We start from the raw sequence: 15,105 nt of genomic DNA on the forward strand, positions 1-15,105 counted from the left end.
CTGTGGCCAGGGTGGGGGGTAGAGGACATCGCAGCGGCCTTCTCGCTGCATCGAGCAGGCGCCCCAGAGAGGCGTCACTAAATTTGGGGCTGCCTTCTTCTTTCCTTTTGGAACCATCTGTCGACTGGAGCAGTCTTGGTCTGTAGACATGAAGTAGGCATGCATTCTGGTGTGCTTTAAATATGGCTCCCAGAATGAAGAAGTGCTGATGTCATGGTGTGGCAGGTAAATCTGGACCTGCCTGCCAGCGATCCAGCGTGTTTCCCATGAACACATTATTAATGAGTCGGGACCACACTGGGAATGGGACGATACAGCGCGAAAAGCTGCCAATGCGGCTGGTGGAAAAAACGTCCTTTTTCCCGCTTGCTACCGCACTTTGTGCATATCTGGGACGATTCTGCCCTATGCCTCAGCAAATAAACCATAGATGAATTCTACCATCTCTTGGTCCCAAACAGCAACATCAACAAGAAGGGAAAAAACAGTTCAGACCAGCTGAAGCCTGAACTGGCCTGAACTGACACTAATTGATGCCTAACTGGTCTGAACTGGATTTTAATGCAAGTGACTAACAAACTACCGGACTCTTCGGAAATCCAGTTGGGCTTCCAGTTTCTGAGTGGTCATCAGTATAGGCACCGGTACTTTTCAGCCAACTTGAACTGATATCTATTTTAATTCCAGCAAGAAGGTCTTTCAGTCCTTTCCTTGCCCTTCCCCCTTCACATCCTCCCCCTTCCACTCTCATCTCCTTCATCCTACCCCCTTCGCGCCTCCTTCCCTTCATCCCCCACCCCCTATGCCTCCCCCCTCCTTCACACCCCTTACTCCCTCCCCCTTACCCGTCCCCCTCCCTCCCCCTCCCCGTCCCCGCCCCGTCTCTTCCCAACCTACCCCGCCCCTTTCCACATTCCCCCTTTTCCCTCCCCTTCCTCTTTCTACTGCATCTCCACCCCCAGCCATCCCACACCTCCACACCCTCATCCCCTACCCCCCCAACCCCCCACACCCCTCAGTCCAGTGGGGAAGAGTTTAGGAGAGGGAGATGGGGGAAAGATTAAGGGAGGGAGGGGGGTGGGGGAGAGTTTGGAGGCTGAAGGGAGAGGGTAAGAGTTTGGAGGCTGGAGAGAGGGGAGAGAGTTTGAAGGCTGGGAGGAGAGGGGGAGAGTTTGGACATTGGAGGGAGTGGGTAGAGTTTAGAGGTTGAAGGGAGAAGGGGAGAGTTTGGAGGGAGAGGGGGAGAGATTGGAGGCTGGAGAGAGAAGGGAAGAGTTTGGAGGCTGGAGGAAGAGAGCGAGAGTTTGGAGGCTGGAGGGAGAGGGGGAGAGTTTGGAGGCTGGAGGGAGAGCAGGCAGAGACCCCTCCCAAAGGGCTGAGGGGTTTGTGGGGATTGATTGGCTGAGGGGAGATATAGAGCGGGGATAATGGAGACCTGCTTTTCGTAACTTGGAAGAAAATAACTTAATTTTGGCACTTATTTCTCAAATTAATCCATATCTCTAGGAAGCAAGAATGGCTGCTGTAGCGAAGTTCACTTATGTCCGATTCCTGGATGACAAGCAAGTCTACAGGATTGCGTCGATTAAAGAGGATATTTAAAAGTTTGATCCCGAGACCCACTATGAATCGAAGGTGTACAAGATAAGGTGGATCCAGGCAGGCATTGGCGCATCGATTGACTGCAATCCAGGGAAGGAGAATGCAGGACGATGTCTTTTATAAGGAACAGATCCTATTGCTTGGAGTTAAATCTCAATGAAAAAACTGAAACTTTGTGCTCACCACCATTGCAAATTAAGTGTATCTTTGAAGCATGATGAGGTTTTCTCTCTTTGGTCTGCAGATTATCGCAAAGGCCTCAAGGAGTAGAAGGAATCAACATGCATGTGAATCCCAAACGTTTGGGACACTACTGCACAGAGTGACATCAGTGCCAATGATGTACTCCTTGCAACCGTCCAAGCGAAGAGGGCATTGAAATATGCTGCTGTGACCAGGGTACATTTGCAGCTCTCTATTCATTGGGTAGCATTTTATGGGCCCGCCTGCCACCAGGATTGTCCAGTCCCGCCAAAAGTCAATGGACTTTTGGCTGGGCCACCGCATCCCCTGTGGTGGGTCCCACTAGAGCGGGGCAGGAAAATCCCAGCCAATGTTTATCACTATGCTAGCTAATATTGTATTCTTGCAGACCTGCATAACAATTGTGTGCCTAAAAGCAAATAGTGCATGGAACTTGTATGCCTGCTGACATCAAAAATACCAACATCCTTTATAACATCTAATTTCTTTTTGCTGATAGAAGGATAAGATTGCATGAACGTATGCTGCCCGACACAAGAAGCTGAGAAGCATGATGTCCCAACATCTAGCGGCCAAGAGTAATAAAGCTAGTGCTTCCAGGGTGACAATGCAGCTGGAGGATTGTGCAGAATCCACCCAGAACCAGGGAGAGCTACTGACCATTCAGAGGCTGGAGGCAGAGAAGGCAGCCCTGCAGCGCTGCAGGAGTTTTCAGGGATCAACCGAGGCCTCCGGGAAAGGTTGGAGGAGTTATTGGGGCTCCAGGACCAATTATTTAGCACCTTTACGCAGAGTAATATGCATTTAGATAACTGCAACCCTTGTGCAACAGCTATTTTAGTGCTGAGGAGTCATATAAGCTTAACTATTTCTCTCGCTTTCTGTTTCAGCCTGAGGACCACAGCAATTGCGTGTGGGGACACAGCAGCCCATGTCCATGCCTTTCGGAGCAACAAGCCTGCCCAGGCCTGCACAGATTGAAGCCGCACTCACATTTACTTTTCCTGTAAAGGATGAGGCAAGCACACGTGCAAAGTTGCTTTACACTCCAATAGATGGGAAGGTATGATTTTCTGAATGTTGCAGATAAAAACTGTGCCAGTTCACACACAAAGCATTCTTAAGGGTGATGGCTATCACGGACGGTGATATATGTCATCTGCATTCATGCAGCCTGATATGCACTGCAATTTAGTCTGCATTACAGATCTTGCATGCAGACTACTGATATGTTCTTTTTTTGTCCCCTACAGGTTCAATTGTAGGGCGGTCTGGAGCTCAGTGAACGGCAATGGGCGAGCGTGACAGGCCAGAGGACAAACTTGCTATTTGTTTAACTTTAACGGTTTCAATGAGTCAATGCTTATGTTTTCTCTTTCCCTTCCCCATCTGCTCCATGTTTCACTCATCATTTGAAGAAGAAGGGTTGAGTGACGATGAGGCCTCAACGGAGCAAAGCAAGCTGATCATCTACATAACAGAGAAAATAATGGAGCAGAACCATGAGCAAATTCGGCCTGAAATCAATCATTATGATAATGTGCATGAGATATTTGTGTATTCTCATTTCTTTTCCAGGAATAAAGTCGCTAACCCTTTCCTGAAACCTTCATTCTGAATTATTTTTTTTTGCCTGTGATCAATGAGGAATTTTAATTTTGTATGCTTGGCATTTTTCATAATAAAATTTGCACAATTTTCATGTATACCATCATGAAACTAACATTTTTAAATTATATTATTATGGTTTATTGTAAAGTAAGTTTATGGGTGTGAGTGTAGACGGTTCTGTCTGTGTGATTTAACTGAATTAGAGCCAGATAGACTGCAAGCTTGAAATTATCAAAAGAAGTTAGGGGTAAAAGGCATTTGAAATGCTAATGAGTTAACATGGATGAGATATGTAGGCAGAGAAGGAAATTTGCATTTTTAGATAAGGGAAGGGGTTGGTTAGGTTTCAAAGGGATGGTAAGATGTTTACAACTAACAAGATAAGCAAGGCCAAGCAGTATGTTTATTTTTTCCCCAAAGGTTCTGACCATATTGGCAACATGAAAGATGTTTATATTATGGGAAAAGTAAATTTCCAGAGACACATAGAACAATGGAATTTACAGATTAAAAAGATAGAAACATACATAAAAAAGGAAGGAGGGTTATGTTGGGGGGCCATGTAAGATCTAAAGGACAGTGTAAGACAGCCTTGGGGAAGCCCCCAGCCACTTTAGCAGAAGTCTGCCATGTCCAGTGACCAAGGGCAGAATTTTACCCTTGGTGCATGCCCGACACACCTGTGCGTGAAATAAAGCATGTTGACGTTGGACGAGCATCCCGACATCAATACACACTCTCGCACTATTTCGTTAGGTGGGTGTGCGATGAAGACAGATGTGCCTTAAAGGGGTATGTAGTTGGGAGTCAGATTAATTAGGGATTTTGGGATTTGTTGTAGTATTAACTAATTGTAATCTTATGTATGTGCTTGAAATCTTTTCATTTGTTAATAAATGTTTTAATTTAGTTTTTAAAATCTCTAAAGGTGTTAGTGGACTCATTACTTCTGAATTCAGTGCACAAATCTTCTCGTACTAAATACAAATTGTAAAACAGTTGTGATAGCATGGCAAAGTTTTCCTTGTGAATTTGGTCTGCCTGACACACATCACCTGCCACATCATAACAATACTTTTATTCTGAGTGTTTTGTCGGACAATCTACAGAATCACATCTTTTAATCTTGAGCATTTCCATCCAAAGAAAACACATAGGAAGGGAGAGTTATTGACATCAGTTGATGCTCGAGGCTGCATCGGCAATAAATATGATAAATAAATGCATATAAGCAATAAATTTAAGTGCAATATAAAGAACAGCGGATAAACTAGAAAAATAGCCAGTTTGGACCAGTACTAGTTATATCACTAGTATTACTGGCATTTCCTACTGGCCTACCAGTGTTACTGGCACCTGCCATCCGACTTACTGGTGCCATTGCCAATAATAACTGGTAATTCCTACAAGAACACCAGTTCTGAACTATTCTTATTTCCCGCTCAGAACTGGTTCCATTTGTACCATATTACTGGAACTTTCTTCTGGGGAAAAATGACAACAGCACTCAATGTTTTTTGCCACAGGCTCCTTCCAGGCACTGATGGGAGACTCGGCAAGAATTAGTCAATTTGGAGTTCAGAATGCATTATCCACGTCACAGATGTCCTGTTTTAACATGCTAGTGAATGTATTAAGATCTGTGTTGGCATGCAGTAACAACAGCAGGAAAGGTTGGCAAGCATTTTTGTAATTTCATCCCTTAGATGAGATTGCCAACTCCATGCCAAACTACTTTTTGTGCTTGGACCCATGCCACAATGAACTGTGAAGACTACTCAAACTCACTTTAGGCTAGGCCTTACAGGCTCTGAAATGGGAATATGTTCCATTTCCCAAAACTGTCAGCCCCCACCTACATGAAAAATAAAAACGAAAAAGAAATCATAACCTACAAAAAAATGAAGTTGAAAAGTATGCGAAATAACCAAAAATGTTAACAACATGTTTTACCATCTAGTTTGAGTTGTGAATAAACGCTGTCTTACTGCTGGACTGCATTTAATGTCTGGACTTAGGTATCAATACTTGTAGATAAAAAGAACCTGAAAAGGTTTATACTTTATAAACTAATATTTTAAAAGTTTGAACATTATAAATGATTATCTGGACCACACAGAAAGGAAAGCCATGTCTGTGTGAAGGTTTATCCACTTTACCCAAGCATTGACAACCCTGTGGGAAATACTGACATTTTTCAGTTTTCACACATTCAACATCAGTGAAATATCAGGAACATAAAAACCACCTGCAGACTCAAACAAGCCACAGCCACTGTGAATATGACAAGTCTTGCGTGTAGTTCCAATCTGGTCAGTCCCTAAGTAATTGAAATGAAAATGGCCTAGTCAATCTTAAAGGCTTCTCTGCAAACTCAGCCTAACCCAGGATGAGTTATACATTTCAGTGATTTTAGTTTGAGAAAAGCAGCAGATGAAGCGATGGAGCAGAGCTGGCTTCCTCCAATATTTAGGGTTTACCTCACATGCAGATCATTGTACGAAAGGTCACTGAACATCCCAATTTAGGGTTGCCAGTTTTTGAGAGGTATGTCCAGAAATTTCCAAAATTGTACACCAGACATCAAATTTTAACGCACCCGTACATGATAAAGATAGAGCTTGTGGAGCATTAAATTCAGGGAAACGTACTGACCTTGTTTGTGCCCCAATTCACCTTTTGCACCATTTTAACAGGTGCATTTTGGGCTATGTCAGGGGCCCTTGTCCCAAGTAGGCAGAAGTTTCATTAAAATGCAAAAGTCAACAACCTGTGACAATGTGGAGACCCCAGCCTCATTTTAACTTTGAGTTGCATGTTTCACGCTGTCCCAAAGCCTCTAGCAAAGCCTGGTACCAGGAAGCAGGTCCAGAAGAGAACCAAGGAGAAAAATGTTAAGAACTTTTTTGGGTTTTCCTGTATGTCGTGAAGATCAAGAACATTCCTCCAGGCCCCACAAGGGAACTTTCACCCTCTCCTGCCACAGTCTCCTCCCTCCCCTGACAGTGATGATCCCTGGAACTTCCATGATCCATTATTCAGTGGCAGGGACTTTTCCTATAGGCCATCGGTGATGTCCTCCTGGCAGACAGTTATGAGAACCAGGAGTTCAAATGCCTGGGGACTCGCTCCTGAATGGTCATGCAAGGTCAACACTTCCTCTGCCACTCCAATGCCAAATTTGCACCCATGAAAATTGGAGCCCAACATTCATTTTCTTTTCAACCAGAAACCCATTTTTTCCATTTTCCATGTCTAATTGTTATGCTTATTAAAGGTTATGACAAATTTTCATTGTCAGCAAATTAAACCCCAATACTCAAGGCATAAACCATTGCTTAGTTTGCTGTTGTCTGTTTTGGAGTTGGTATTGTTACGAGGCTATACCCTTTCGTTTTTGAAAATATGATTTTTCAACTTTCAACTGACTGGAAATTTTGCAATTTGAAATGACATTGAACAAATTACTAAAGATGCAAGGCCACCTTCCAGGGTGAAGGTGAAAAACAAACAAACCACCCTCAGGGGAGTGTGAAGAGAGAAACACTTCCTATAATTCAGAGACCTATCAAAACTCAACACTGTCAAAGGAAGAGACACTGAAATGCAAAGTGCTGGTTATTGAAACAATGAATGCCACTGACAGACACACCCAAATCCTTTTGGAAATACACAACGGGTGGATTATTTCAAGGCCAGGCTACAACCATTGCAGGGAGATTGCAAGAAACTTTTCCGCAGAGGATAAAGGTTGAAAGCTGGTCTCTCTCTCTTTTGGAACAAGTGCATTTCCTGGTTCGGAAGCCAACTTTACTAGAAATCTACCAGCAAACCTAGATCTTGTAACAATGCAACATCTTCTGCATTTGAGATCTCATAATAATTGCAACATCTTCTACATCTGACTGCATCCATGAAACCAGCTAATCCAAATTGGCTACAACATTCAAAAATCTACACCTCTAGGACAATCAAAGGATGCTTAACTGTATATTCTTTTAACATCTTTTTAAATTGGACTCTAACTTCCCTTATTTCTAATACCTGTGTGTGTGTGACATTGCATTTTTATTTTTTTCTCTTGGGTTTAGTGGTTAATAAATTTGCTTTTTCTTTTACTCAAGAAAACTAGACCTGGTATTATGCAACAAGATAGGATTAATTAATGACCTCATGGTGAAGGCACCCCTAGGTAGCAGTGATCAAAATACGATTGAATTTCACATTCAGTTTGAGGGAGAGAAGAGTGGGTCTAAGACTAGCATTTTAAACTTTAATATGGGCAATTACAAGGGCATGAAAGCAGAGCTAGTGAAAGTGAACTGGCAATATAGGCTAAAGGATAGGTCAATAGAGATGCAGTGGCAGACACTTAAGGAGATATTTCAGAATACGCAGAATACATAAATCCCAATGAAAAAGAAAAATTCCAAGGGGAAGATCCACTATCTGTGGTTAACTAAAAAAAATAAAGATAGTATCAAACTTAAAGAAGCATATAATTGTACAAAAATGGGTGGCAGCTCAGAAGATTGGACAGAATATAAAAAAAGCAAAGAATGACTAAAAGATTAATAAGGAAGTAAAAATTAGAGTATGAGAGAAAGCTAGCCAGAAATATAAAAAACAGTAAGAGATTCTATAGATACTTAAAAAAGAAAAGTTAACAAAGTGAGTGTTAGTCCTAGGGAAAGTGAGTCCGGGTAGCTAATAATGGAAAATAAGGAGATGGCAGGTATATTGAATAAATTTTGCATCAGTTTTCACTATCGAGGATACAAGTAATATCCCAGAAATAGCTGTAAATCAGGAATTGGAAGGGAGGAACTCAAAAAAATTACAATCACTAAGGAAGTGGTGCTTTGCAAATTAGCTTAACATCTGTCATAGGGAAAATGTTAGAAGTTATTATTAAAGACGTCATAACCTTGAATTTAGATAAATTCAAGGTAATCAGGCAGAGTCAACATGGCTTTGTGAAAGGGAAATTATGTTAACCAATTTATTGGAGTTCTTTGAAGAAGTAGCAGCTGCTGTGGATAACGGGGAACCAGTGGATGTACTGTATTTATATTTTCAGAAGGCATTTAATAAGGTGCCCCATCAAAGGTTATTGTGAAAAATAAAAGCTCATGGTGTAGGGAGTAACATATTAGCATGGATAGAAGATTGGCTAGCAAACAGGAAACAGAGAGTAGGCATAAATGGGTCATTTTCTGGTTGGCAGGATGTGACGAGTGGTGTGCCACAGGGATCAGTGCTGAGGCCTCAACTTTTTACAATTTATATAAATGTCTTGGATGAAGGGACCATAGGTATGGTTGCTAAACTTGCTGATGACGCAAAGATAGGTAGGAAAGTAAGTTGTGAAGAGGACATTAGGAGGCTACAAAAGGAAATCGATAAGGTAGATGAGTGGGCAGCACATGCTTGAGCGGCCAAATGGCCTACTCCTGCTCCTAATCCATATGTTCATATGTATGTAGGAAACCCCTATTTGATTGCCTCCTTAATGCTCACACCTTAAATAGTTAAGTACATTCTGATTTGGAAAAGGCATATTCTCGTGAAAAAGAAACTTAAACTTTTGTTGTGACCAAACCAGGAGGTTGAGTAGAGGGGAGTCAGTTCACCCCTTCTTACCTGGTCATAGTAGTATATTGTTCTGAACGTATAAATTCTAGTTCAGTATTCCTCTGAGTACAAGCCTTCAATTTGCTTTCACTCCAGCTGCATCTCTATTTCTTCCTTCCCTAGGGTCCCTATTAAGAAAACAGCAATTGCAGGAGCTCCTTAACAGGGCAGACCCTCCAAGGTCAAAAAACACACAAGCTACTGCAAAATATGCATTATATAGGTTTATTTGAGGGCTCAGGGTCCATCTAAATATAATTTGAAATGGCTGCCTCAGGACTTGTACCATCTATGATTGATATATAGACTGGAGTAGGAAGCAGCAGGGAGTAAGGTCAGGAAAATAGTATCAGCATCACTTAACCATTTCCAATTTATTCATGAAGCTCTAGAAATGCCAATCATGTCACCAGGTGGGTGGTGACAATTGCACTGAGTGCTCATGCTCTCACCCCCAGGACTTTGAACCAGTGCTGCAAGAAGTTTAATGACCTCAGCAAGGCAGGCAAGATAACTTTCATCTCTCGTGACCACCCTGGGCACCATCACACTCTTCACCCTCTTGAAGCAATACCTGTACTAGACCTTCACACTGCAATCCGGTAATGCGGAGCTTTAACTCAGGATTTTGCACTGTAACTATCTAGTTCCCCTTACTTACATGCACAACTCTCCCAGGTCACTTGGCACACTCTCCTCAACTGCCTGCCTTCTCCTCATTTACTCTACCTTCTTGAAGGGGATATTGTTGTACAATTCCTTCTAAGGGCAGGCCTTCAGAGGGGTTGCCTCACCTTAAAATTTCTTGTGCCATGAGGAGAAGCTCTACTCTTTTCCATGGAAAATGACAAAGTCATTATTACTGGCATCAAGTTAACGATTGAACACCTACACCTACTGAGGTTACTCTAACATAGGTGAGCAGCTGAATAGAGGAAAAGGTGCCAAGGAAGTTGGGGAAAGACTTCGATGCAATTTGGCAATAAGGACCACACCATCAACCTGGCAGTTTGGACATAGCATGTTGTGAGAGTTAAAGCCAGGTGGGGAGGCTTCAATAGAGGAAAGGTCAAGGCCATTGTGTCAATTTAATCATCCACAGTATGATCATGAATGTCAAGGCTTTGTTCACATCTAAACAGACATTCTGGAGGGAGATGTGTGGAGAAGGACAGTGATTGCTGATCTGCTGATAGTATTGGTTGGCTAAGTGGAGCAGGAAAGAGTTTGGCAGCTGGAGAATAGGAAGGTAGAGAAAGAGTCGGTTGTTGGGGTATGGATTTCAGGGTGGGGTCAAAGTCCTTGAGGGGGAGAAATGAAAAGAAGCACAACTGCATAACAGGAAAGAGAACAGACAAAAGATAAGAACTCAAGGGGTAAAGAGAAAAGGAAAAATGGAGATAAGTAATGGTGTCAGGAGGGCAGCCAAAATGCACATGTGAATGGACACAGAGTTCCATTCCAAAGTTCAGGTTCCATTAGCATGGCAAAGATTATGATAGAAACGTTCTGGTTTTAAATTGTAAATTGACTACAAGTGTGTGTACTAAGTTAAAGTCCAAGGTATCGTGGTGGGATGGAGTTGACTTGTAGAAAGCGTGTGGTCAGCTTGGAGCACCGACTAATTAATGACCAAGTTTGGAGACATTGTTCAGCGCAAATTAGTCCAGGGGCTGTTTGAGGGGTAGAGTAACAGTGAGCGCACTTTTAGAAGTTCTCTGCTATTGAGAACCAAGGAAGCATTGAGAATCAACCATGAACAAGCATTTGCTTGATCCAGGGATCCAGTGGCAGTGAGGTAGAGGCCTTTCTGATTGTCTAATGAAAACCAACAGATCCCGTATACTAGTAGAAGTATATCAGTGGTAATCTGGCTCAGTCAATCAAAATTCAAAGGAACGTGTGATTAATGTAAACTCACCGATACAGACAAGAAGGCCTGCAGTAGGGATAACATTACCTAACACTTCCCCAAGTGAAAATGGCTTCTCCTGCGACTTTTGCCTTATAAGTTCATATTTTTTTCACCATGACCTTGCTACAGATGAATTTATAATTACATCCAATCAAGGTCATCTTGTTTACACTCCTCTGGCACCTCCACCATATCTAGGGAAGATTGGAAGATTATGACAAGCCCTTCCACCATTTCCACCCCTTACCAACCTAGAGTGTAAGCCATCTGGACCAGGTGACTTATCTACTCAGGGTGTACTTTCAAGTACATCCTGCCTGCTAATTTTCACCCTATCCATTACCTCTACCATCTTCACTTCTACCAATAATTTGTCAGCATCCTCTTCCTTAATAACACTGATTCAAGGTACTCGTTAAGAATTCTAGCCTTGTCCTTCTTCTCTAAGCATATATTTCCCTCTTTGCCCCTAACAGGACCCACCCCGCCTCTTACTACCTGTCTGCTATTTACATACCAATAGAAGATTTTGGAGTTACCGTTTACATTAACTCCCATTCCATTCTCATATTCACTCTTTGCCAGTCTTATTTTCCTCTTCACTTCCCCTCTCAATGTGTTTAACCTGGTTCTCGCTTGAAGAATTCATCTAACATACATTATACGCCCTCTTCTTTTGTTTCATCATATTCCCTATCTCCCTTGGTTCCTCTGTCGTTCCCTCTTGTTCGAATGTACCTAGCCTGTATCTGAAACCTCCTCCTTAAAGATCATCCATTGTTCAGTTACAGTTTTTCCTGTCAATCTTTGATTCATTTGTAACAAAAACAAAAATAGCTGGAAAAGCTCAGTAGGTCTGACAGCATCTGTGGAGAGGAACACAGTTAACGTTTTGAGTCCATATGACTCTTCATCAAAGTTCTGATGAAGAGTCATATGGACTCGAAACGTTAACTGTATTCCTCTCCGCAGATGCTGTCAGACCTGCTGAGTTTTTCCAGCTATTTTTGTTTTTGTTTCAGATTTCCAGCATCCACAGAATTTTGCTTTTATCTTTGGTTCAATTGTACTCTGGCTGGGTCCCCTCATATCCCATTTCATTAGCCCTCTTCCAATCTAGAAGTACTACTTTCGATTGTTCCTTACTCTTCTTCATTACTAATCTAAGCATTATGATATGATGATTACTCTTATCTAAATGTTCTACCACAGGCACTTCGACCACTTGCCCCACCTCATTCCCCAGCACCAGATCCAGCTAAGTTCCTTCTTAGTTGGATTGAGAACATACTGTCAAGGAAGTTCTCCTGAATATATTTCAGAAATTCCTCCTCCTCCTTTCTCTTTACTCTAACATTATCCCAATTGATATCTGGATAATTAAAGTTCACCAATATCATCCCAATCGATAGATGGGTAATTAAAGTTTCCCAATATCACCACTCTATAATTTGTGCACATTTCTGCAATTGTCTTGCAGATTTGCTCCTCTATCCCTCTCTCACTAGTTGGACACCTGTAGAGTGCCCACAGCAGTATGCTTATACCCTTTTTGCTTCTCCACTCTAACCAAATTGATTTTGTCTTTGCTCCCTCAAGGACATCCTCTTTCCAACACTACAATGCCTTCGCTAATTACTCCTGCCATCCCACCTTCCATTTTTCCTTCCCTAGCTGTTCTGAGCACTTTGTATTCATGAATATTAAGTGGCCAATCCTCACCATTTTTAAACCATGTTTTTGTTTCAGCTTTAATTGTCGGCTTCTATAAAATGCAGAATAATTACCAAAAAACAAACCTTGCCTTTTAGCGATGCCAAGTTACAGCATGAACAAATCTCCTTTCTCATTATTATTTAAATTATTCAGAAATGGCCACTTATCGTTGAAATATGCCTGGAATCATGACTAATCTATTGACACTAACTGCAATTTCCATACAATTTGCTCTGCTTATTTTCTCCATATGCCGTATGTTTGTAATACTTTGTCAGCAATTTTCCATGCTTTGACTTGTATTCTCTGTTATTAATCATGCTTATTCTGATCTTGTTGACCGACCCTCACTGTAGTTGTTTACATGAAATTGCCCAAAATCAGTTTAAACGTCGACACATTTTAAAAGTCAGATTATTCACTAGTTCCACCTACATGTAATATTTTAGCTCCATGGTACTCATAACACGGGCCAGAAGCCTTTTGTGCCTTGGTAGACTCGTTGTTCCATTTGCTAATGGTTTTTTTCAAGGTCTTTCCTGGCTGTGCAATGTTGACTAAGCTGGGATTCAATACAGTTGTTCTCCAGAAAAGGGAATCAAAAGAATGCTTTTAAGAAGCAGGGTTATACCAACTACCACATCTCAAAGATCCCCATTAAAAAAAGAACTATTCAATAAAGCTACTGATCCTTTACTTTAACCCCCTTTTTCCTGTGGAGGAGTGCTTGTCCTTCACTTGGCAACTGTCCATTCTAGCATCTCTGAATTCACAGTCTCATTATATGAAGAATCACAAGCAGGGACACAAAGCTTTTCACTCAGTAATTGAATGTTTATATAGATTGAATTAGATATTTTGATTGAGATCCAAAGAAAAAGTAGATGTATACAAATCTAACATTTTAAAGATATTCTTCACTTTTTGTTTCCAGCAGGTTCTAGTAGCATCCACGTGTTTGGCACAGCCATGCTGTGTACCCGGGACAGAAACAAAAATACCTGGAAAAACTCAGCAGGTCTGACAGCATCTGCGGAGAGGAACACAGTTAACGTTTCGAGTCCGTATGACTCTTCAACAGAACTAAGGAAAAACTTTTATCTCTGTGTACCCTGGACATGGCCATGGGAAGAAATATACATAAATTGGCTGCCACATTTGACCACGTAACAACGTTGACTGCACTCCAGAGAAAGGAAGAGAAGGTAGAATTTAATAAAGTGATTGCAAGAATGAGTTAGACAGGGTAAATTAAGAATAGACGGAATAAAAATTGGATATCGCAGAGCGATTACAAGGCAGCAGTGAGGGATTGAACTAATTTTTAAATCATGACCAAGGCATATTATAAAACTATCACAATTAAAAGTGACATAATTATGTTGCAAATATTCCATTTTCCTGTTGGTGCCATATTATTACCCTTAGACTCATGCATACGGCAATAATTACTTCAAAAAAAACCTATTGGAGCACTGGTTGGATTAGTCTAAGACAAACCTTACAGACATTTAAAGTGCAGTTCCTGTGAAGGCCAGCTGTTTAAGGCAAAGTTAACACCATAGCACCACCCTCTGCACAGTAGAAAGCAGTGCAGTCTTCTATCAGAGGAGAGACACAGCACTCACATACATACATTTCACTGTTAGAAAGGGAACTGAGAGTCAATACAATCCTCCCCCAGTTGTTGTTTTCTTTGCAGGCGTAAACAGATTTTGATGTGGAACTGTGCATTGTATTGTAAAGAAACAGGTAATAGATTCATATCTATCAAACATTAAACCAACAGAACTATCATGGAGTCGACATGGTCATTGCTGACTCCTTTTCTGATGCATATGAGAAAATGGGCCTTAGACTAAACATCCAAAAACTAAGGGCCGCTTCCAACCAGCTCCCACAGCATAAAATCTCCCACCACCAATTAAAGTCAAAAGCAGGGTCCTGAAAAATGTGGACCATTTTCCGTATCTTGGGGGGCTCCTCTCAATGAAGGCAGACATAGGTGACAAAATTCGTCATTGCTTTCAATGTGCCAGCTCAGCCTTTGGCCGACTGATAGAATAAGTATTTGAGGATCAGGATCTCAAACCCGAGACTAAGGTCATAGTTTACTGGGCAGCAGTGATCCCTGCACTCCCATATGCTTCAGAGATTTGGACAACGCTACAGCAGGGGCCTCAAAGCAGGGGAGAAGTACCACCAACAGTGCCTTTGCAAGATCCTCCAAATCTATGGCAAGAAAGGTGGTCCAACAGCAGCACCCTCTTCCAAGCCAACACGCCGGCATGGAGGTGCTAATCATTTAAAACACTTGTTGGGACAGGACATATAGTTCATACTTGACACCAGACTCTCGAAGCGACTGCTGTGCTCAAAACTCGGTTGTGGCAGGAGACGCCCAGGAGGACAGCGGAAACACT

The sequence above is a fragment of the Cetorhinus maximus genome, chromosome 14 (genome assembly GCF_964194155.1).
Source record: "Cetorhinus maximus chromosome 14, sCetMax3.hap1.1, whole genome shotgun sequence".
Classification (NCBI taxonomy): domain Eukaryota; kingdom Metazoa; phylum Chordata; class Chondrichthyes; order Lamniformes; family Cetorhinidae; genus Cetorhinus; species Cetorhinus maximus.